Genomic DNA, 22428 nt, shown 5'->3' with positions numbered 1-22428 from the left:
GCTTTTAATAACATGTCGGCACTTAAACCACGTGTGTGTGTGTGTGTGCATGTGCGCGCGTGTGTGTGTATGAGAATGTGTGTATGTGTGTGTATGCGTGTGTGCATGTCTCTCTCTCTAGAAAGGGATCTTAATTACTCCATCCTCCCACAGGACAGAGCGGCGCGCTGCCCTTCGCCTTGATATCAGTTACAGCACTGTATGAGTGTGTGTGTGTGTGTGTGTGTGTGTGTGTGTGTGTGTGTGTGTGTGTGTGTGTGTGTGTGTGTGTGTGTGTGTGCGTGCGTGCGTGCGTGCGTGCGTGTGATTATGAGTCCCCATGACATCAGTTACAGTGCTGGGTAATATACGGATGGACACATACGAGGAAGAACGCGGCAGAAGAAAAAGACAGAAAGAGGAGGTGGAGGAGAGATGGAGATGGAGTGATGGCACGAAGAAAAGGGGACACACAGCATACATACAACACATACAGTACGAAGAAAAGAAGACAGAGGCGGAGGAGGAGGGATAGACGATGGGGGAGGGGGGAATGGAGGGATGGAGAGATGGATGGATGGAGGCCTGGAAAAATAAAGTGGAATAAAGGATGGAAGGATAGAGGAATGAGGGAGAATACAGGATGAAGGGGTGGAGAGGAATATTGGATGGAGAGATGTAGGGATGGGGGAGGAGACATACAGTATAAAACACATCTAAAGAAAAGATAAAGATGGAGAGATGAAGGGGAATATAGGACAGAGGGGTGGACGGGGGAGGGATGGAGGGAGGAGGAAAGGAGATGGGAGTGCACGGTCAGCTGTATCTTTAGCTTTGCGCTCCTCTTAAGATTCAGATAAGGAAGTAGGGGAAAGCCATTAAAGTTAAACATGGAGCTCGGCGAGGGGGAACGCCGTGGTAATACCCACACACTCACACACAACAGATCACTAACACACGCACACGCACACGCGCACACACACAGTGGTAATGCCCCATCGTGTTTCCTAAAGGGAGGGATTCCCCAGGCTACTAAAGCAATACAATTACGCCTATCTGATTCCAGCAACTCCTTCGATGCAGCACACACATGCACACACACACCAGCTAATTCAATGCAGTACTCTTAAAGCTGCGTGGAGAAATTCCCAGTGCACGTTAAGTCTTCAATCTCAATGGGACTACAAAAACAGAAAGAAAGAAAGCAAGAAAGAAAGCAAGAAAGCAAGAAGGAAAGGAAGAAAGAAAGCAAGAAAGAAAGAAAGAAAGCAAGAAAGAAAGCAAGAAAGAAAGCAAGAAAGAAAGCAAGAAAGAAAGCAAGAAAGCAAGAAAGAAAGCAAGAAAGCAAGAAAGCAAGAAAGCAAGAAAGCAAGAAAGCAAGAAAGAAAGAAAGAAAGAAAGAAAGAAACACACACACACACACACACACACACACACACACACACACACACACACACACACACACACACACACACACACACACACACACACACACACACACACACACACACACACACACATACACACACACACACAGCCACTAATTTGATATAAACCAGATCTCTAAATCATATTACGCAACAGAATTCCCGGCTGTAAAGAAATCACTGCTGGCAAATTAATTTGTTAATTTTGCTGGTGCGATTGGGTAATTCCTCTTCTCAACGCTTGGCAGCCGTTTATGAAATTAGCATTTCTTTGGAGTTCACTGCAGCCACTTTTAATAGAGGTGTACTCTGCAAAGACACACACACACATGAGCCCAAAGAGACACAAACACATGCACGCGAAGACAGACACACGCACACACACACAACTCTCCATTAGAGGCCATAAACTACAGTTATGTTCAAAATTGAGGCACTGCATCACGACCTACGGGCAGATCCCCATTGATAAGACCCAATATTGACCCTTGAGGTGTGTGCGTGCGTGCTTGCGAGCAAGCGAGCGAGCGAGCGAGAGAGAGACAGAGAAACTTCTCAGGCCATGACACAGTGCGATGGCACCGATGGTGGACAAAGAAATGAAATGGGGGAAGGTTGATACTTGATTGACGGAGGTGAACAGAGATGTATAGCAGTCCTTTAGGAGGTGGACCGGAGAGTTGTATACTAACCAAGTACAACCACTACAGTCCAGCGTTTTATACATCACTGGTGAACGGCACTATATTAGCAGTCATTCATGAGGTTGTCCGATCCTCTTTCCATTATAACAAGAAGCCTACACTGAGCGCTCCCACAACGGCCATTCCTTAGCCATTTACGACCATCTCTTATCCTCCGATCCAACATCTTATTGATTAGGGAAAGGGGAAGAGGAAAGGATAGAGGAGGAGGGGAGAGGAGAGAGGGAGGTGGAGAAGAGAAGAGGAGAGAGGGAGGTGGAGGTGGGGAGTTTGAAGGAAGAGGCCACTTGTCCTGACCAAATAAACATGCACTGGTGAGGTCATCACTTTTCCATTAAGTAGGCCTATGGCTCTCCCACTCCCACTGCAACACATTACATTACAGGAGGGGCTGTAGGAGGGAAGTGGTTCTCAACCTTTTGTGAACAAACACCTACTTGACCTCATCATAACCCTCCCAACGCCCCCTTGATTTCAGCATAAACCTGCTGATGCCCTCCTTGGTATTCAAAAAAATAAAATAGACTAATAATGCCAGTGATCCCTGCTGTAGAGCCCCCGTTGAGAACCACTATGCTAGGCTATGCATTGTCAAAGGAGGGTGTTAGCACTAGAACTACCAGGATTTTTCTGCCTACCTAGAAGTACCAGAGAGGGGTCATTTGACCCGGTGGCTTTTACCTAATACACTAATCACTCATTTTGTTATGGTAATGAGGCTGTTAGGGGCCGTGTGTGGGGTGAGGGGTGAGGGGGTCACACCTTACAGTGCTAACAGCCAAGACAGAGGGACAGACAGCTTCTTCCCAAGGGCTGTCAGCCTCCAAAATCAGTCACCACAGGTAAATAGCAACTTGCATGAAGATATCAGCAATAAAGACAGATAGCACAGTTTGGCGGACAGTTTGTTACCGTTTTTCTCCATTGGTTTGGCTCATTTCTTGAAACTGAGATGTCATTCTCAAAACATGGACAAATCCCCAAAAACTTAATTTGCAGTTCCTCCACAACAGAATGGCATTTATCATTGCTTTCATCAAATTTCACATGCTTTTGTACATGTCTCAATCATTTAGTACATCCTTGCAAATGGTTATGTACAAGTATCCTACAGTTAACACAATCAGCTTACATTTAGTAGAATTTTCAACTGAATGTACCTTGCTGATCTATCCCAATTGGTTGATTTTCAGTGTAATAGTTGTCCTGAAAACATGTCAGCACATTTTCTTCATATAAGTCATCAATGAACGAACGTGTGAATGTCCCATGTGATCATGACGAATCATATGACTGCAACCAGATAATGGTTGAATTACAGTTTTTCTCGATTGTTTTGGCTCATTTCTTGAAACTGAGATGACATTCCTATAACCATTGGGTCATTTGGACAAACATTCTTACACTTCTGCACAACAGTTCAGATAACTAGCAAAATGTCATATACCTGCCAAAACACCTCATTCTTGCATCAGCACTAAACCGTCTGACATATAAATAGTCAGTACAATCAAAATGGCATAGATCCTTCTCAATTGCTTTGGCTCATTTGCATTCATTTAGTCCTTCTGTCAAAATAAACTGGATGGTTCAGCATAACTACATGGATCCTCATCACTTGCTCATATCACCACAAAAACAGTTTACCCATGTGTCAAAACTAAATTTCTTCCCCACATATATCATCAGTACCCTCAAAATACATTGTCCCTTTGCCATTGTGTAAGCACTGCCAGTCAAAATGGTTAGGTGTTTTATCTACGTTCAGCTAACAGATTTCGACTATGTATAAAAATGAAAAGTGAGTGAAACTATTGAAGTTTGACAACACAGATAATTTACCAAGGACATTCATCAGTAACTTTCTTTACTGTAAATTCATATACAGAAAGTAATGCCCATATATCACAGGTTTCTCATGGGTTTGGCTCATTTCTCAAAACAGAGATAACATGGACAAATGCCAAAGCAACTAGCAATTGTTCAAAACAGCATGTCGTTTGAAAAAATGTCATGAAATTAGCCAAATAACATGGAAACTGTAGTATACACGGTTGTAAAATTATTTTCTACTAACTAGTAAAGTTACAATACCATCTGACCTGTTGAACACTGTCATGAATTTACTATGTAATGAAATTCTTAAAATATGATGTCCTTGACAGTTTTGGGAACTACGTAGACCACTTTGCATATGATGACTTACACAATGAAATAATGCTGATGTGTTTTGGAGAGGGCAACCATTAGACTGAGAATTGTCTAATTCGTTTAGATAAGCAAGGTGAATTTATTTGGAAAATGTGCTGAATGTATGCTGAATGTGTCAACTGAAGGGTATTTGTACATATCCATCTGCAGAGATGTACTAAACATTTGAGACATGTACAAAGCATTTGATATCTGATGAAAGCAATGAAAAATGCCATTCTGTTTTGGGAAATTGCAAGTTGGTTTGGGGATTTGTCCGTGTTGTTTTGAGAATGTCATCTCAGTTTCGAGAGAAATTAGCCAAACCAATCGAAAAACGGTAACTTGTGAATCTCCCATGCCATGTGACCATAACGACTCATGTGAATGCAACCTGGCAATTGTTAGATGGATAAATACCAGTGCATGTGGACTACTGCTTAATTTCCCTCAAAAATGTTGTGGTGAAAGAAGCTCCTCTCCAAGGAACGAAGATGCAGAGATACAGCACTCAACAGGCATTGGAAATGATCCACACACACACACACACTCTGTGTCTCAAGTGACAGCTGTGAGCTGCTAACAGTCACATTTCCACAACAAAAGGAGTGTCCGCAGGGGGTCCAAAGGGTCAAATGACCCCCTTGTGGGGCTTTTAGGTAAAAAGGTCAATTGACCCCTCCGTGGTAGTTCTAGTGTTAGTGGAGTAGGCATGGGACCCGCATCGCCAGAGGTGAGCATGTAATTAACCAGCAATCTCCATTTCCCCACCGGCCAGCAGGAAAAGGCCAATAGCAGAGGGAAAGGAATAAATGAAGGCAAAATGGCAGCTGCACCCCAGAGGTCTTCAGGAGGGTTGACTCAATCTTATTAGAGGGAGTGAGTAAGTATAGTGTGCCTGTGTGTGTGTGTGTGTGTGTGTGTGTGTGTGTGTGTGTGTGTGTGTGTGTGTGTGTGTGTGTGTGTGTGTGTGTGTGTGTGTGTGTGTGTGTGTGTGTGTGTGTGCGTGTGCGTGTGCGTGTGCGTGTGTGTGTGTGTGTGTGTGTGTGGTAGCGCCTAACCACTAGACCAATCAAGAGTGATTGGAAGGCGCTGCTAATTAGGACCTTATTGGATGGAAACAAGGACGCTCATTATCCAATCAACAGCCTCCACTGGCTATTTATACAATCAACAGAGCTTCAATTGGCTCTGTCCCCTTCCCCTCTGCTGGAAATCCAACAGTAGAAAAATCAAGAGGGAACTCAAACCTATAAAAGCACACAACCATCCAAACCTGAATGTAACAATCCAGAAATGTGGTTATTAGAATAGAACAAGGCAAAGTAAGAAAGTGAAATCTGCTGAGTGTGTACAATGAGAAGAGATGAGAGTAGTGGTTATGAAATACATTTGAGAACCCCCCCCCACTTATTAGAAAGAGGAAAGGAGAGAAATGTATATAAAATACATGCCTAGCATTAATTCTATGAACAGGTCCAAGTTGTGGCAAAGTTTCTCACCAGCTCATTAAATATGCACAGTTTTCTCATAAATGTTGTAGGCTCACACTCTCTTCTGTTCGACCCCAGGTCGTTTCAGAACTCCATTGCTCAACACTTTCCCCTCTTACATTCTTCACCATGCTAACTCAACTTAGCAGCATTCTCAAGAACATACCGACACTAGCGCGATACAGTAACATCAATACAATACACCAGGGTCCCATTCAGCTTGGGGCCCACTTGAAATTTTCACAAATGTTTGGGGCCCAGCCCACCTCTGACCCAATAAATAACACAATTGAAATGGATAGTCAACAGCAACACGGCAACAAATACTATTTAAATTTCTAGAGAGGGATCTCAGGGCCCACTTGGAATACCTTGGCGGCCCACCACTGGGCACGACCCCAACAGTTTGAGAATCACTGCAATACACAAACACCAGCGCAAAGCTCCACTTGGCCTTACATGTAAAGTAGACCAGACAGCCAATTATTTAAATCCAACACTACTGCTTACAATCACCATTGAGTCACTCACACATATGCAGGAAAATTCACACACACCAAGCTTACTGCACACACTGATGAGGTTTTACACCATTAAAGTAACCAAATAAATGCAATTTTCTTGCACCTACAAAGTCTAATATTTGGAGAAAACCATTGCTGGGGGCATTAATTGGGAGGTACACACTTTAAATAAGCAAGACCAGCACAAAGCTTGTCAACCATGATCAGCACACACAGAGTCTTAACCAATCCAACAGCAGTGGTGCAAAATCACAGCTTTGTTTCAATTAGGAAAATGAATTGCGCACACGAGATTGGACTGAGTTTTACTATACCGAACGGAACACAATAAACGCTGACCCCTTGACCTCACTGCCCCGGCAGTAAACAGAGAGAAAAGTGGCTTTCATATTGGTGTAATGTAATTCCGCGGCTTTGATATTGGTGTAATATAATTAAGCCGATTGCACTATTGATCATGCAGGCCTCAGAATGTGTTCGCAGCGATGCATGCTCTAGTGCACTAACTGGGGGTCGCAGACAGAATTATTTTTTTAAATAAAAATGGGGGGAAACACAGGTTAAAAAAAGTAAAGGCATTAACTGCTCTAACTGGGGGTCGTAGACAAAATTGACTTTTATTAAAAATAAAAATGGGGGGAAACACAGGTTAAAAAAGTAAAGGCATTAACTGCTCTAACTGGGGGTCGTAGACAAAATTGACTTCTTTTAAAAATAAAAATGGGGGGGAAACACAGGTCAAATAAAAGGAAAAGCTTTAGTCATGGAAGGGAATATTGTTGCTAACCAATTTATGGAATCATGTTAACTATTAACCTGTGGTTTTCTCATATATGGAAAGTCCCTTCTGTCTACGACCCCCAGTTTGGGAACCAAACCCTGTGCTATGTGAGCTGGGCAGGTTGGATGTAATTGACCTAGTTCATCATCTCAGGATTGGGGCTTCTCAAAGGGCAGAGAAGCAATGACCTCATCAAATCTGGTGAAAATGCCTGTGGGTCAAATGGTTACGATATACACCGAGCGGCCACTTTGCTAGGTAGATCTCCCTAGTGCTGGGTTGGACGCCCTTCTGCCTTCAGAAATGCCTCATCTCACTGCAACTATACTCAGCCTGCTCACTGGATATTTTCTCTTTTTTTGCACCATTTTCTGTAAACCCTTGAGATGATTGCGTGTGAATATCTCAGTAGATCAGTTTCTGAAATACCCAGACCAATCCCAGGTGTCAGGGAACTTTTTTTTTTTTTAATGTCCTGCAATCTACCAATACTGCCTCGCGATCGCGATCGACGTATTGAGCACCCCTGGTCTTGGCCATGTCTACATGCGTAAATGCATTGACTGATTAGAAATTTGCTTCAATGAGCTGTTGGAAAAGTGTGCCTATTGAAGTGGCCGGTGAGTGTATACGTATACTGGGACATCATAACTTCATTAGTAGAATAATAAAAAAAAGATTTTGCGCTCATGTCCTGAGTGGCAATTCCATTGCAAATGCTTTTCAGTTTCACAAAAGCTCTGTGTAAGTGTAAGCATTTTTAAACACATATCCTTAAGTCAGAACTGTGTCAGCGTTCTTCTATTTTGCCCTGGGGAGAACATTACATCCGACTGTAAGTCCTCCACTTGAATTGACATTGCATCCTAATGACCTCAGTGGTGTGTGTGTGTGTCTTCCATAACCTCTTTGCAGAGTGTACAGGGTGTGTGCATATAGGGTGTGTGTGTGTGTGTGTGTGTGTGTGTGTGTGTGTGTGTGTGTGTGTGTGTGTGTGTGTGTGTGTGTGTGTGTGTGTGTGTGTGTTTGTGTGTGTGTGTGTGTGTGTGTGTGTGTGTGTGTGTGTGTGTGTGTGTGTGTGTGAGTTTGTGTGTGAGTTTGTGTGTGAGTTTGTGTGTGTGTGTGTGCTCAGTTTTGTATTATACTGCTGGTTCATACATCACATTGACACTCAGGTGGTGCGTGAGAGTGAGGGGTCTGTCTGTATATCACCCGGTGGCACTACTCTTCTACAGTACAACTGTCCTTCAGTTGCCAAGTAAATGCCATCTTTAAAGGGCCGTACACACACGTCGCTGCTAGTTACTCGCTCAGCGGATGAAGTCAATAGAATGTCTACGTGTTTCAGCGAGTCTCGCTGGCGAGTAGGCGAGGAGAGTACAAGCGATGCGATGTGGGCGGGTTCCGAGATAAACTTATTTTATCTTCGAGCGACGCGAGTTAAGCGAGTAACCAATTGGAATGCAGAATACAGATTATTGACAGGTGACGTTGCCCCTGTGGTGTTCTGACCACCCAACTTCTGCACGCCGCCATCACATTGTGGTTAAAAGTGTTGAGGAAAAAACATACAGTGGACACCGCCAAAGGCTCATGCATGGTTGTGCACAGCACACGATCAACGTTAAACAGCGTAGGCCTACATTTTGTTTCGTACGGACGTTATGGGCGCGGACAGCGGGAACCATGACAACCAGTAAACAAAATCACCCAGAGCGAGTGGCAAGAAGGCGAGTGAGCAAGTAGCGAGTAAATAGCAGCGACGTGTGTGTACGGCCCTTAATGCCAGGCATCCATCTGCCCAGGGACGAGGGAGCAGTGTGTTTGATGACTGGCATCCATTTGCAGCAAGCAGCTGGTGGACAGACTGTGCCCAAGGACAAGGGAACAGTGTGCTTACAGTATAAAGGTGAGGTATGAAGTGTGCATGTGTGTTGATTAGGGGTGTAAATCACAGCCTTCATGACGATACGATACGGTATCGATTTCTTAAATCAGGGATTCGATTTTTTTCGATACTTAAGAATTCCCCCCGATATGATGCGATTCGGTTCGATTCGATTTTTTCCAATTACTTTTCCACTACTATTGTGTTAAGGATCTAGGGCATTGCACAGGGGCCAGCGATTCGATTCTTTTCGATTCTTAAGAATGCCCCACGATACGATGCGATTCGATTAAATCGCCGGCCGACACTTCCGATACATCGATACATTTCGATTTTATTTACATCCCTAGTGTTGATGTGTGTGTTTCTCTGTGTGCTTACAGTATGCATTCCATCTATCCATTCCATTAATTTTTTTTTTTACTAAGTGGGGCATTGGCAAGTTTATGATGAGGTCAAGGGGAATTGGTGGGGTTATGATGGGGGTGCAGGGGGCGTTAACTCAGAAAAGGTTTAGAAACACTGATATAGATCCTGATAGCTGCTCGTGTGCATAGTGTGCTGTGTACTAGAGGACTCAGGCAGCAGCACCTCAGGGACTACAGTATGTGGTGAATTATAAAAGAAGTCAAAGTGCCAAACCAACAACCCAAGTTCATTTCTAATAATGACAGGAGCTCCTAAATCCCCTCCGTGACTTCTAGCGCTCTTTGCTTATCTCTATTTCGGTCTCTGCATACACATATAGTACATCTACCGTATACGGAGCAGGTTTCCCCCAGGATAGCCCCATATAATAATCACTGGATAATGCTTTAGGACGGGCTCAGACAATCAGGGTTGAGGAGGCCGCCGCCAGTCTCAGTCTCGCATCGAACTGTCTGGAAGCTGGGAGAGGATTTGTGTTTGCGCACGTGTGTGTGTGTGTATGTGTGTGTCTGTGTGTGTGCGCTCTCTGGAGGCTGGGAGAGGGTTTGTGTTTGCGCAAGCATTAGGTGAGGAGATTCCACAATGGATGGTGATTATTTTCAGAATGGCACGGACCAAAAACACACACAGCGGGATTATAAAACACCTTGGCTGTCCTCAGAGCACTTTCTCCAAGTGCCCAGTAACTTCCACAGTTGTAAAAGTGAAAGAGTATAAAAGGTGTTCAATGACACCGGCGTGTTGCCAGGAGGACACGAATTGCAATTGACTGCCTCATAAAACTTGGAACCCTAAAGCTCAGTGGTTCCCAAACTACTTCAGTGGGGACCACCTTTTGGACGTAAGAATATTTTCGTGAAACCCCCACCCACCATGGTATTACCCTAGCCATGGATTTCTAGCAATATTGTCTGACAAACTATTAATGGAAAATCTAGCAATACTAATGGATAAAAAAACTGCCTAGGTAGGCCCCCAATGCCCGTTTTTAAGCATTTTTGGGCTTTATTATTACAGAACAGTGTGAGAGTAGACAGGAAACGTCTGGGAGAGAGAAACGGGGCAGGGCCGGGAAACGACCCTGGCCGGACTCGAACCGGGGTCCCCGTGGACATGCAAGCCCAAATGGGGGGGAGGGGGGCTTAGCGTGCTGCGCCACAGTGACCCCCCCCTCATTGCCTGCTTTTATGCAATGCTCCTTTTGTCTGTGACCCCCCTTCAGTGCCTCCACGTCCTGACGTCCGTGCCTAGGAGTCCTGACCCCCAGTTTGGGAAACATTGCTATAGGTCCTCATCAGGCACAGCAGGAGGCCTTCCATTAAGAACTCGGTATGGAGCAAGAGCAGGACAGCCATTATTTTAAAAAAGGGATCAGAAGTCAATTATCTGGACCAAGAATTCACACGGCTTCAGGCAGCATGTAGCCTGTGAAAGTGCATGGGATAAAGCAAATGTATAAGTTTACTCAGCAAAGTCGCTTTTGTTTCAGATAGGACAGTGAAGAGCGACAGGATGCGAATGTGGAGAGAGACGGGGTAGGGATGGCAAATAACTCAGGCTGGACTCGAACCCTGGGCGCAACCCTTGGGCATGCAAGCCCAAATGTGGGGGGCTTAGCGCACTGCACCACAGCGCTCCCCCCACAAAGTCATTTTTAAAAGACACTGTCTGCATATAATACTACGATGAGAGGTACTAGGCAGACAGGCCCAATGGTCATGGGGAGGCTGGGCGTATTTCCTTGCTCATGAGACATTGCACAGAACTCAACGCCCAAGGACAGCTAATCAGTCTGGGCTAACACGTGCATCTAAGGCACAAACTAAGGAAATTGACAGCAGGAGCTTGGTAAGGTTCTAATGGCACATATAGCATTGAAATCACCATTCAAATGACATTGTATGGCATATCATTGGGTGTCATTGGCGGTAGAGCTGAACTGCCTGTGTAATGCCTATGCATTAGTGGACTTCACTGCTGTAAAAGTCCAGGAAGGGAGAGTTTGGCACATTGCTCATCTCAAAGCTGCCTCCTCTGTCGTCCTGCACTGTACACCTAGCCCCATCACTGTTACAGTCACCCGATGATAGGGAGTTCGGGACCCCTAGGTGGCTCGCGGAAAAAAGGGACATTGCATAGGTTTACAGTAAACAGCTAACATAATTCCATAATTTGGTTAGTAACACTTGTAGGATTAATAGATGTATTTGCTGTCCTGTAGATTTCTAGTAATATACAGTAAGCAGTAAGCGACTATTAATGGAAAGTCTTGCTATATTAATGGAAAAAAACATTGCATAGGCGAAAATATTCTCCAAAAGTCCAAAAGGGTGTCCCCGCTGAAAATGTTTGGGAACCATTGTTGTAGGTAGTGGTGACATGCAGTGATGGACTTGCTGATATAGTTGATCATTCTTATGATGAGTATTCCGCTGTCTCAGTGACAGTGTTTGTTTGTCGTGGCTGATGGTTGTTTGTAGATGGCTGGCTGCCTTATTGCTTACCTGTATGTCCCATGGAGTATGCACAACCTGCTCTATATTCTTAGTAGATGTATTTTCTGTCCTGTGGATTTCTAGCAAGATAAGCGGACAAACTTTTGGTGGAAAATCTAGAAAGATTAATGGACAAAAAATTGCCCAAGCAATGATGGCCTGATTGCTTATGTCCCGTGGTGTGTGCAAAGCCTGCTCTATATTCTGGCAAGGCTAATTGTACCCATTCATAAGGGGGTTACTCTGCTTCCACTGATGCGATTTTGAGCACAGAATGTCTCAACAGCTGTCATCGCCCACCCTCTGTTCCGAATTCCCCGCCATCGCGCTGTGCACCCTGATAATATTATTCCCTGTTCCCTATTATTATGCTGTATATTTTGGATCAGCCAAAAAAAAAAAATGCTGCCAAATTGATGGCAAAATTAGTGATAATTAATAACTAAATTTCATCAAAAACTAGAAACTTCAGCTAAAACTCCAGCATGACAGTGATGTAGATGCCGTTTTCAAGAGTGCAAACTCTAACATTTTGCCAAGTCTGGACAACGTCGTAATTTTCAGTGTTTTGAGCCGTGACAACAAATCAATACACTGACTATGGAGTACTGTGACCACCCTGTACATGCGGCTGTGAACAAATCACCTAATCAATAACGATGATCAGGGAGACAGATGACAGTGAGGAGGGAGGTCAAACTAAGACGAGAAAAGCTGCAGCAAAAGCAGGTGCGTGTGAGTGCACGCGCGCGCGTGTGTGTGTGAGCGCGCGCACACACACACACTTGGGAGCCTACTTGATGTTGCCTTCTGACAAAAAAAAACAAGGCGGGGAAAGAAAATCCATTAAAAACTTCAGGCAGAAACAAAGAGAATGTGCACAGCTCAGTGGGCATCTAGTGTGTCACTTCTTTGACCTTCAAAAATACGCAGACAACTCTGTGGGTACAAATTACAGTGGATGCCACTCAGCGCCTTCAGCCACATTCTGGTACAAGAGGGACAAGAAGAGGTTGAGAGGGGGCGGGTGGGGAGAACAAACAGCACAGGCACGTCGTCACTCAGCTGTGGGACGTGGAGAATTGTTGCTTTGGCAAACACCTGCTATTGCCCAGACACTGAGGCAACAACCGCAATCAGCCTGGAGCTGTCCCACCATTAGAGCCGATCTAACATTGGAGCCATCTCACCATTCACATCACATAGCCGCCCTGAGGTCTATATAGCCGTCTGTCTAAGGTAGAGCTTGACACGACATGCTAGGGAAATGAGCAAGTATATGTGAAGGAAGTTTTTCCCAAAACATAATGTTGATCTTCACTGAAGAAGCATTCTGTCTTTTTTCCAGGTCTCTCCTGCCAAAATATTAATCATAGGTCGCAAACTAAATAACTAATAATGCAAAAACTACTGTTGTTAAGTCGCAAGAGAGCATCTAGCAATATGATTTTGCAATATGTTCCCTCACTGGGAAACAAACAATCTGAAATGAAAGGCGTGATGCTTTATCTTGCTAAGTGACTTTGTTCTTTGTCTGGCTAAGTGACTCGACAAATGTACTGAAGCTAAAATGTGCTCCCTCCTCTCTCACCATGGCTATAATTCTGTGTGATAACAGAAACAGAAAAATGATAGCAGATGTGAGGGTGATGGGAGAGAAAGCAATTAAAGCCAACAAACAAACAAAGTTTGGGGGAGAAAATGAAAACAAACAATATCATAACTCATTTTGAAGATGCTAGTTTATCTTCTGCTGATGTTCCTAGCAGGAAATTAAAAAGCATTACACCTGCACAACTTTCAATAATGCTGCTTAACTCCATGACTTCCCCAGGCAGGTCTGGATAATAGGCACATCAGCAGCGCAAACCCCTTATCTGCCATGCTGAATGCTGATGTCTGGAGAGAAGAGGACTGGACTACATTACATCACATCAGTGCAGTAGTTATTAACCTTTTTATAGCACCCCCTTACCCAGAGATTGCAAGAGTATAATATTCCTATCCAGTCTTTCTGCCTTAGCTGCCTGCCTACCTTGCGCACTAAAAAATGATTTAAGTAATTAATTACAATGTTTTTTTTTTCTCCAGACATTAATCAATAACCTTAATGCTTTGAAATGGGAACCAAAACATGTTTTAATTTGGTTTCGATTTGATCCAATTTTAATGTTCGCAATCAGAACAACTTCCGGATGTATGCAGAAAACTACTTATAACAGCAAACAAAACAGAACAAAAATATCCATATTTTCCCTACAGCAGACTAATACAGCTACTGCTACTGCCCTGCTAGTTTCCTAGGGCACTCAATTGGCATAAACAATGCATCACGTCAAAAAAAAGAAAGAAAGAAGAAAGGTGTGTACGCGGAGGAGAAACTAGTGGTGAGAGAGCAGAGGAAGGTCCTGCTGTGCTGAGAGCATGGCTGTAGATGTGTACGTGCGTACGTGTGTGTGTTGTGTGTTGTGTGTTGTGTGTTGTGTGTTGTGTGCTGTGTGCTGTGTGTTGTATGTTGTGTGTTGTGTGTTGTGTGTTGTATGTGTATGTGTATGTGTATGTGTATGTGTATGTGTATGTGTATGTGTATGTGTGTATGTGTATGTGTGTATGTGTGTAGGTCTGGCACCTGCTGCTGTGGCTATTAGCCTGAGTCAGATCAAAGGCCATGCAGTACAGTGGTGGCACGCACGCACGCACGCACGCACGCACGCACGCACGCACGCACGCACGCACGCACGCACGGCTGGCTGCCAGCAGGGTTGAGAGCACTGGCTGCATTCATACAACAGCAATTACCCTCCAGTGCCCTGCACATTCATTACTGCTGCCACAAAGCACTCAGGTACACACAGACACACGCACACAGCCTAGGAGGAGAGGAATCCACACACACACACACACACACACACACACACAGACGCAGAAGGATGTATGGGCAAACTCGCAATCACACACACACACGGGCACACACACACAAATATGGTCAGACACACACTCACAAGTATACACATTCAAGACCATGCTGCAGAACAGCTGTTCCTCTTCGCTCACACTAAACACACAAGCACACACACCACATTTGAATACCTTTGTGAGGTGAGGAAAACAGAAATACTAACTGAAAGGATGAGGAATCTAAAGCAATTTCAGGACAACAGAAAAAAGCCCCAATTGAAGAAAAGTACTCCTCTCCTTCTAGCGTGCGTGCGTGCGTGCGTGCGTGCGTGCGTGCGTGCGTGCGTGCGTGCGTGGTGTGTGCTTATTCCTCCCCTCCTAGCTGGCAGGACAAACACGATCACCACAAACTCTAAGGAGGACACCCACACATCAAAAAAAAAATTAAATAAATAATAATATAATAAATCACACCCACACAAAATAAAATAAATCAAACCCACACTGTATTTTGCCTGTCTGAGAAAAGCACAGAGAAGCAGAAAAAGTAGCAAGGCAAAGATACAATGCAAACGGGGCGAAAAGAAAGTAGCTACAACTTCCTCCCGGGCTCATTTGGTCTATTTTCCTATACTGCGCAGCAGAGAAACACACCAACAGTTTAGAATAGTGTTTCTCAACGAAGGCCCTACAGCCACCCAGGTGATGTTAGGAAGCCCTAGGGGGCTGAGAGAGAGGGGGCGGTGCTTGGTTGCCATTGGGGGACATTATCCCATTTTATGTTATAACACTAAGGGGGCATTTGGCAGGCTTATGATGAGGTCACAGGGGCGTTGGGAGACTTATGATGAGGTCCAGGGGGGCGTTTATTCCAAAAAAGGTTGAGGACCACTGGTGTAGAAACAGACATTACATGGGGAGAGGACTGAAATTACACGTCAAAACAAGCGAGTACCCCATGCCACGGCCCTATTTATCACCCATAATCCTACATCAGGTATATGAAAACTGTAAGCATCGAAGAACTGCACAAAAATAAAATGGAACAATGGTGGAATAAGACAGGGAAAGATAGAACGGAAAAGAGAGACAATCGTAATGATCAGAACAGTAAACAGAGATAAACATGGAGATTGGATGATGAAGAGAAAGGTGTGTGGTGAGGAGGAGGGTGTGTGTGGTTGTTTCTGTGTGTGTGTGTGTGTGTGTGTGTGTGTGTGTGTGTGTGTGTGTGTGTGTGTGTGTGTGTGTGTGTGTGTGTGTGTGTGTGTGTGTGTGTGTGTGTGTGTGTGTGTGTGTGTGTGTGTGTATGAAGACGAAGATGTTATGTATATTATTGAATGGTGTTTCATTTGCTAACAACAACATTGGCACAATTAAGCCTTTAAGTCTTTTAAAATCTGCCAGCCTGTCAATGGTCTATAACAAAATATTTGGATCTTGTACCTTAATGCTTGTCTCTTAGGTCCAAATAAAAGTAATCAAATGTGTTTGTGTGTGTGCACCAAGGCCATCATCATTAGTGAGGGCATCAGGTCAGTAGAGAACCAACACCACCCCCCACAGCAGATAAGACACGCATTCCTGTGCGCATACACGCATGCACACGCACACACACACACCAGCTTGAGCAGTGACCCTGCACAGGAAAGACTGCACGTTGAAGGCCTTTGATCTGCATGACTCATGCAGCGATGAGTGTGTCTATGTGTGTCTGCGTATGTGTCTGAGAGATAGTGTGTGTGTGTGTGTGTGTGTGTGTGTGTGTGTGTGTGTGTGTGTGTGTGTGTGCGTGCGTGTAATGGCGAGTCTCGTCATCAGCGCTGACAGGTGGCAGTGCTTGACCTTGAGTCTGATTGCTGTGACCTCTAAATGAGTCCCTGGTGTGACTGACGGCCAAATGAGGACGGGGGATAATTACAGTGGCCACGCACAGCCACACTGACGCTCACTCAGGCACACCGCAACATATTACAGCAATTGGGGAAAAGGTAATTAGTTTCATTCATTCAATTAGAAAAAAGAAATGCATGGATTACATTGATTTTGAGCACAAGATGTGACATATTGAAGGGCTTTAGTTTGCTTTCGTTTTCAAAATTACAGGTTACAGCCAGTTGAAAAAAACACAATTCACCCAGTCGGCACTAATCCAATAACACCCAATAGCACAATATTTGAAATGTCAGCCTCCTAAACTGCAATGAACTGAAAAGCACCGAGAGGCGGAAACCAAATGGGAGTCAAACTGGGACACGTGTCTGGCATTCTGTGTGCGTGTGTGTGTGTGTGTGTGTGTGTGTGTGTGTGTGCGTGTGCGTGTGCGTGAGTGTGTGTGTGTGTGTGGTGTGTGTGTGTCTGGCATTCTGTGCGAGAGAGACACCCGGAGAAAACCCAAACACAAAACGACAAGTCATCCCTTTGAGCAGGGTTTGAGGAGAGCTTAGTCACTTAAATGATGTAGCTGTGACATGTCGTTGATGTAATGATCATGTTTAATGAATGCCAAAGCCAATGGACTGATATGACATTTGACCTCTGAGGACCTTGTTGATGTCGATCAGTGAGTGAAGGGGGAAAATGATGATTTATGATGGCCAGTCTCCATAGCAACATAGGGGATGTTTATACACACGCCGTTATTTTCAAAAAAAGACCTTTCCCTTCATTTGTGCCTCTTGTTACTTTACACACAAACTGTTTTTTTCCTGCAAACAAATTTTTTATTTTTTTTTTAAACTCCAGTTAACATTTGTATATAAACAGAGAAAAAAGGAGACTTGAATGGCATTCTCCTTACCGCGCACAGTTACAGGTATTTATGACAACTCTCGTCAGCATATTTATGCGGATTGGCCGATGGTGTGAACACCGATAATTTGGTAAACGCACAGAAGAAAAATAATAATTTATCTAAATACGGGTATGTATAAACAACGCCATATTCATCTCAGGGACCTGAGTCTAGCAAGACAATCGTTTGAAAAGCCCACCCAGAAAACTCACATTGTCAATGTGACGCAGCACTGTGCTAATGGCGCCCCAAGGGAGCAGAGTGGTGGGATAGTACCATGCCCAGGGTACCTCAGTCATGGACGGGGATGGGGGACAGTAGAGTACCATGCTAAGGGTACCTCAGTCATGGAGGAGGATGGGGGACAGTAGCGTACTATGCTCAGGGTACCTCAGTCATGGAGGAGGATGGGGGACAGTAGCGTACTATGCTCAGAGTACCTCAGTCATGGAGGAGGATGGGGGACAGTAGAGTACCATGCTCAGGGTACCTCAGTCATGGAGGGGGATGGGGGACAGTAGAGTATCAAGCTCGGGGTACCTCAGGCATGGGGGAGGATGGGGGAGAGCACTGGCCATCATATTAATGACCGTCCGCCCTATCACGCTCAGGGTACCTCAGGCATGGGGGAGGATGGGGGAGAGCACTGGTTATTGACCGTCCCCCCCATTAACTTGGCAGGTCGGGAGACGAACCGGCAACCCTCGGGCTACAGTTCTGACACCCTAACAGCCTCCTCTTCACCACTGCCCGAAGCCTCCACGTATACAAATAACATCCTTAATGAGGTCATAATGGCAAAGGTAAATAATGAAATAGTCGAACGCCCGACCGTGTAAACACTAACGCTCAAGGATAAACACTAGTAGCGGAGAGAGAGGGAGAGAGGGAGAGAGAGAGAGAGAGAGAGAGAGAGAGAGAAATTAACAGTGAAAAGAAAAATGGCCTTTATTAAAGCCCGGTGGCTTGCGGTAATTGCTGATGTGATGATTGGTGGGTTGACCATCGCTGCCATATGTAGCGTACTCATTAAGGCGTCATCACTGTCAGCTGGTGCTATAGGGGCTCATCAACAGCTGAGTTATGGCCACAGAGGGGCCTGGTGTGTGTGTGTGTGTGTGTGTGTGTGTGTGTGTGTGTGTGTGTGTGTGTGTGTGTGTGTGTGTGTGTGTGTGTGTGTGTGTGTGTGTGTGTGTGTGTGTAAGCAGCTTAATGAGCACAGAGGGGCCTGATGCTGGGAAAGCATATGACACATTGTATTACATTAAATTACATTACACTACAATACATTACACTAAGCTGACACTTTTATCCAAAGTGACTTATAGATATTTACAGGGTATTGGTTAAAGTCTCTAAAGCAATATGGGTTTAGGTCAGGGGTGTCAAACATACGGCCCGCGGGCCGCATCCGGCCCGGATGTTAAAAAAAAAAACAAAAAAAAAAACATTTTTTTTTTTTTTCCGATGAAATAACCGAAATGCGCAATTACGCAATTACGGGGCAAAATCGATACCTGCATGACATTAACCCAATGGTCCCTCTGTTATACTGTATATATGTAGTAAAGTGCACATCACACTTCTATTATAAATGGTGAATTTGTACTGTAACAGACATTTGATAAAGCTCATATATTATTAATACTTCTTATTCGCATTGTATTGGTATTGGTTGTAATTAAATAATAAATATAATTGGATTTGTATTGGTTCCTATTAAGCTGACATTGGAAACGGGATGTTAGAATGCGTGAAAATGCAGGAAATGACATCTAAGAAATACTAAATTTTCTGGGGGAAACGCCCAGACCCCCTGCCAAAATGAACTGTCCCATATTTAATTCTTTGACGGTTGGCAATGAATGAATGAAGTCAAGGAAATTTTGCATAGGATTATCAGTATTGCATTGCTTTCTACATATTCAACACACTTAAAATGTGATAGTACTGAACACTAATCCTCTGCTTTACGTTTTTTTTTTCTCGCGATGATGTTACTAATGCGGCCCGCTTGAGGTCCACATGGGTTGTATACGGCCCCCGGACCAAAATGAGTTTGACACCACTGGTTTAGGTGCTTTGCATCAAGGGCACCTCAGCCATGGATTGCGGTATGGAATGAAAAGGTGAGATTCGATAGGTCATGGTAGGGCCCTGAATCTGCGTTTTTACAACAGCACGACAGCCCTCTGAGAGTTGCTAGAAGAGAGTGACCGAGGATGACCAAGATGTGTGAAAATAGTGTTCAACTGCGTGAAATATGAGGACAACTTTTCAAAAATCTCACGGCCAAACAAATACCAATCATTATGGCGTTGGATTACCATTGGTAGAGAAATTACCAACACCAAAACAGCTAAACAGCTAAATGCAAAAAAGTCACTAGCTAGCTCTGCAACTTTCCAGCAATGGAATCCAGCTTAGCGGTATCCGTCAATGTCAGCTGAGGTTAAGAACCTCATCCATTCTTTAAAGCCAAACCAGATCTCTCCGCCACAGATGTAGTTGTATCCCCTCAGCTATTAAAGCGCTGAATAGAACAAGATTTCTTACCGCTAATAGCAGCCCTCCTCCATCTATTTATTTATTTTCTTAGTTATTTTATTACTTATTGTGGCTGGAGCTTTTGCTTGTCTGTTTGTCTAGTGTCACTGTGTGTTGTTGTAAGCTTTTACTTTTTACCAGTAAACAAAATCAACAAAATCTACCTTCTGGTATCAATAAAGTTACCTTATCTTACCTCCCCCTCTCCCTTACTTCCTTACTCCCTTACCTTGCCTCACCTCTCTCTACCCCAGTCACTCTCCCTCCTCTCTTCTTCGTTCTGTCCAGACAGGTGTTAGCATTTAAGAGGACAAGAGAGGAGCGCTCGCTCTCGCTCTCTCTCTCGACAGGTGTTAGCATTTAGGAGGTCAGAGGAGGAGAGGTCAGGGCGATCCACCTCCCGCTTCAGTCTGGCATTTAGAAAGTTGAAAAAAAGGAGACTCGCCAGACTGTGGTGTGTGTGTGTGTGTGTGTGTGTGTGTGTGTGTGTGTGTGTGTGTGTGTGTGTGTGTGTGTGTGTGTGTGTGTGTGTGTGTGTGTGTGTGTGTGTAAAGAACATCTGTCTGAGTAGAGCACGTCTGAGTGTACATGATTAGTTTTCATGACCCCACTTACTGTTGGCACACTGTATACTGCAGCCACACTTATATGGTATCACACAAACTTGCTCATTTCAAACACATCATAAGAAGGTGTTGTTGGCTGTTCAGTTATACGCCATGACAAATACACTTCCTGTTTAAGGCACTCACCTCCTTAAACCTCCAAGTTTTTGATTGGCTAGACTCCCAGCCTGATCTCTGTTGAGCTACTTCTGGTGACAACAAACCACCAGAAGGAGATATAAAAACAAGGCAGCTCTTGGGAAAATCGACTGTTTTCATTGGCTAAAAGCCATTAATAGACTGCTTCTGTAACGGAGGCCAACTAGAAGAGTGTGGCCTGGAACATTAGTATACCTCCCTCCCGAAGCCTCATACAGTATCGGTAGCGCTGGGCTATCAGACTGGCCCTTTAGTCCAGCGGTGTCGTGCTGTGACTCCCATTGACGCCATGGCGAGTTCGAGACCTTGAGGGGAGACGGACTGCACAGTAATACGTCGGGTTACATTTCCATTGGCTAAAAGCCATATATGGACTGTTTTCATTGGCTAAACGTGATCAGCAGGAGGTCCACATTTAATGACATGAAGAGAGGCTAAGCATCTACTTCACAAATGCAAATAAGTCAGAAAACTTTATCATAAACCACCATATGTTCCTCTCTCTAACTACACACAACTAATGCAGCTACTCCCCAGCTCTGCTCTGATATATATATTTTTTCCTATCCATGCTCATAGCATTTTCCAATGTTCTCTCGTGTAAGTTCAACTCAGTTTAGATATGGTGTGGTGTGAGACTTGCTCCTCTTATCGGCTGTGATGTATAGCTGCACTGTTAAAAGATAATAGGGGTGGACAGGGAGCTCTGATGTGTGTGTTTGTGTGTGTGCGCGTGTGTGTGTGCGTGTACGTGAGTGTGAGTGTGAGTGTGAGTGTGAGTGTGAGTGTGAGTGTGAGTGTGAGTGTGAGTGTGAGTGTGAGTGTGTGTGTGTGTGTGAGAGAGAGAGAGAGAGAGAATGTGCGAGACGAGAGATGAGAGAAAGTGAGATGAGAAAAAAACATCACAGACGGCCTGATCTGAGGGCAGAGGCAGAAAAGACAATCTGCAGAATCCTCCGATAGAAAGAGAGAAAGAGGGAACTGAGATGTGGTACAAGGCTCTAAGAAGAGAGGAGAGAAAGTTTGGGGGGAGATTGGAACTACAAGGAGAGGCAGGCACTGGGTGAAAGAAGAGAAGAGGCGGAGGAGAGAGAATGAGAAAGAGGGAGAGAGTGAAATAGAGAGAGTGAGAGAGAGAGAGAGAGAGAGAGAGAGAGAGAGAGAGAGAGAGAGAGAGAGAGAGAGAGAGAGAGAGAGAGAGAGAGAGAGCAAGCAAGCCACAAATTAGAGCAGATGGGGTCTGCAAAGGGCCAGAAGAGTAGGATAGAGACGATGAGGGCAGCATCTAGCTTTCATCTTTATTTTCATCTTCCTCAATTTCCATCTTTCTTTCTTTCTACCCCCCAGCCCCCATTACCACTTCCTGTTGTCTAATTATGGGTGGGGTGGGAACAGATGAGGAGATTATTAAAGTGGGATCCTGGGCCATCTGATTGGGCTTATTTATGTATTATTTATTATTATTAAGAACAGGAATGCCACTTCAAAAATCAATCAAAATAACAGCAATCACAG

The 22428-nt window shown here is 44.4% G+C and overlaps 1 protein-coding gene across 2 annotated transcripts in view; it reads right to left on the bottom strand.

Moving 5' to 3' along the window:
* The window catches only part of ctdp1 (CTD (carboxy-terminal domain, RNA polymerase II, polypeptide A) phosphatase, subunit 1), a 140344-nt gene that overhangs the window by 46711 nt on the left and 71205 nt on the right, over positions 1–22428 (bottom strand). The gene's annotated exons all lie outside the window — the stretch shown is intronic.

Source organism: Engraulis encrasicolus, chromosome 20 (assembly GCF_034702125.1).
Source record: "Engraulis encrasicolus isolate BLACKSEA-1 chromosome 20, IST_EnEncr_1.0, whole genome shotgun sequence".
NCBI classification, from domain to species: Eukaryota; Metazoa; Chordata; class Actinopteri; order Clupeiformes; family Engraulidae; genus Engraulis; species Engraulis encrasicolus.
The sequence above is the reverse complement of the archived record's forward strand: the minus strand, read 5'-3'. Positions and strand labels throughout refer to the sequence as shown.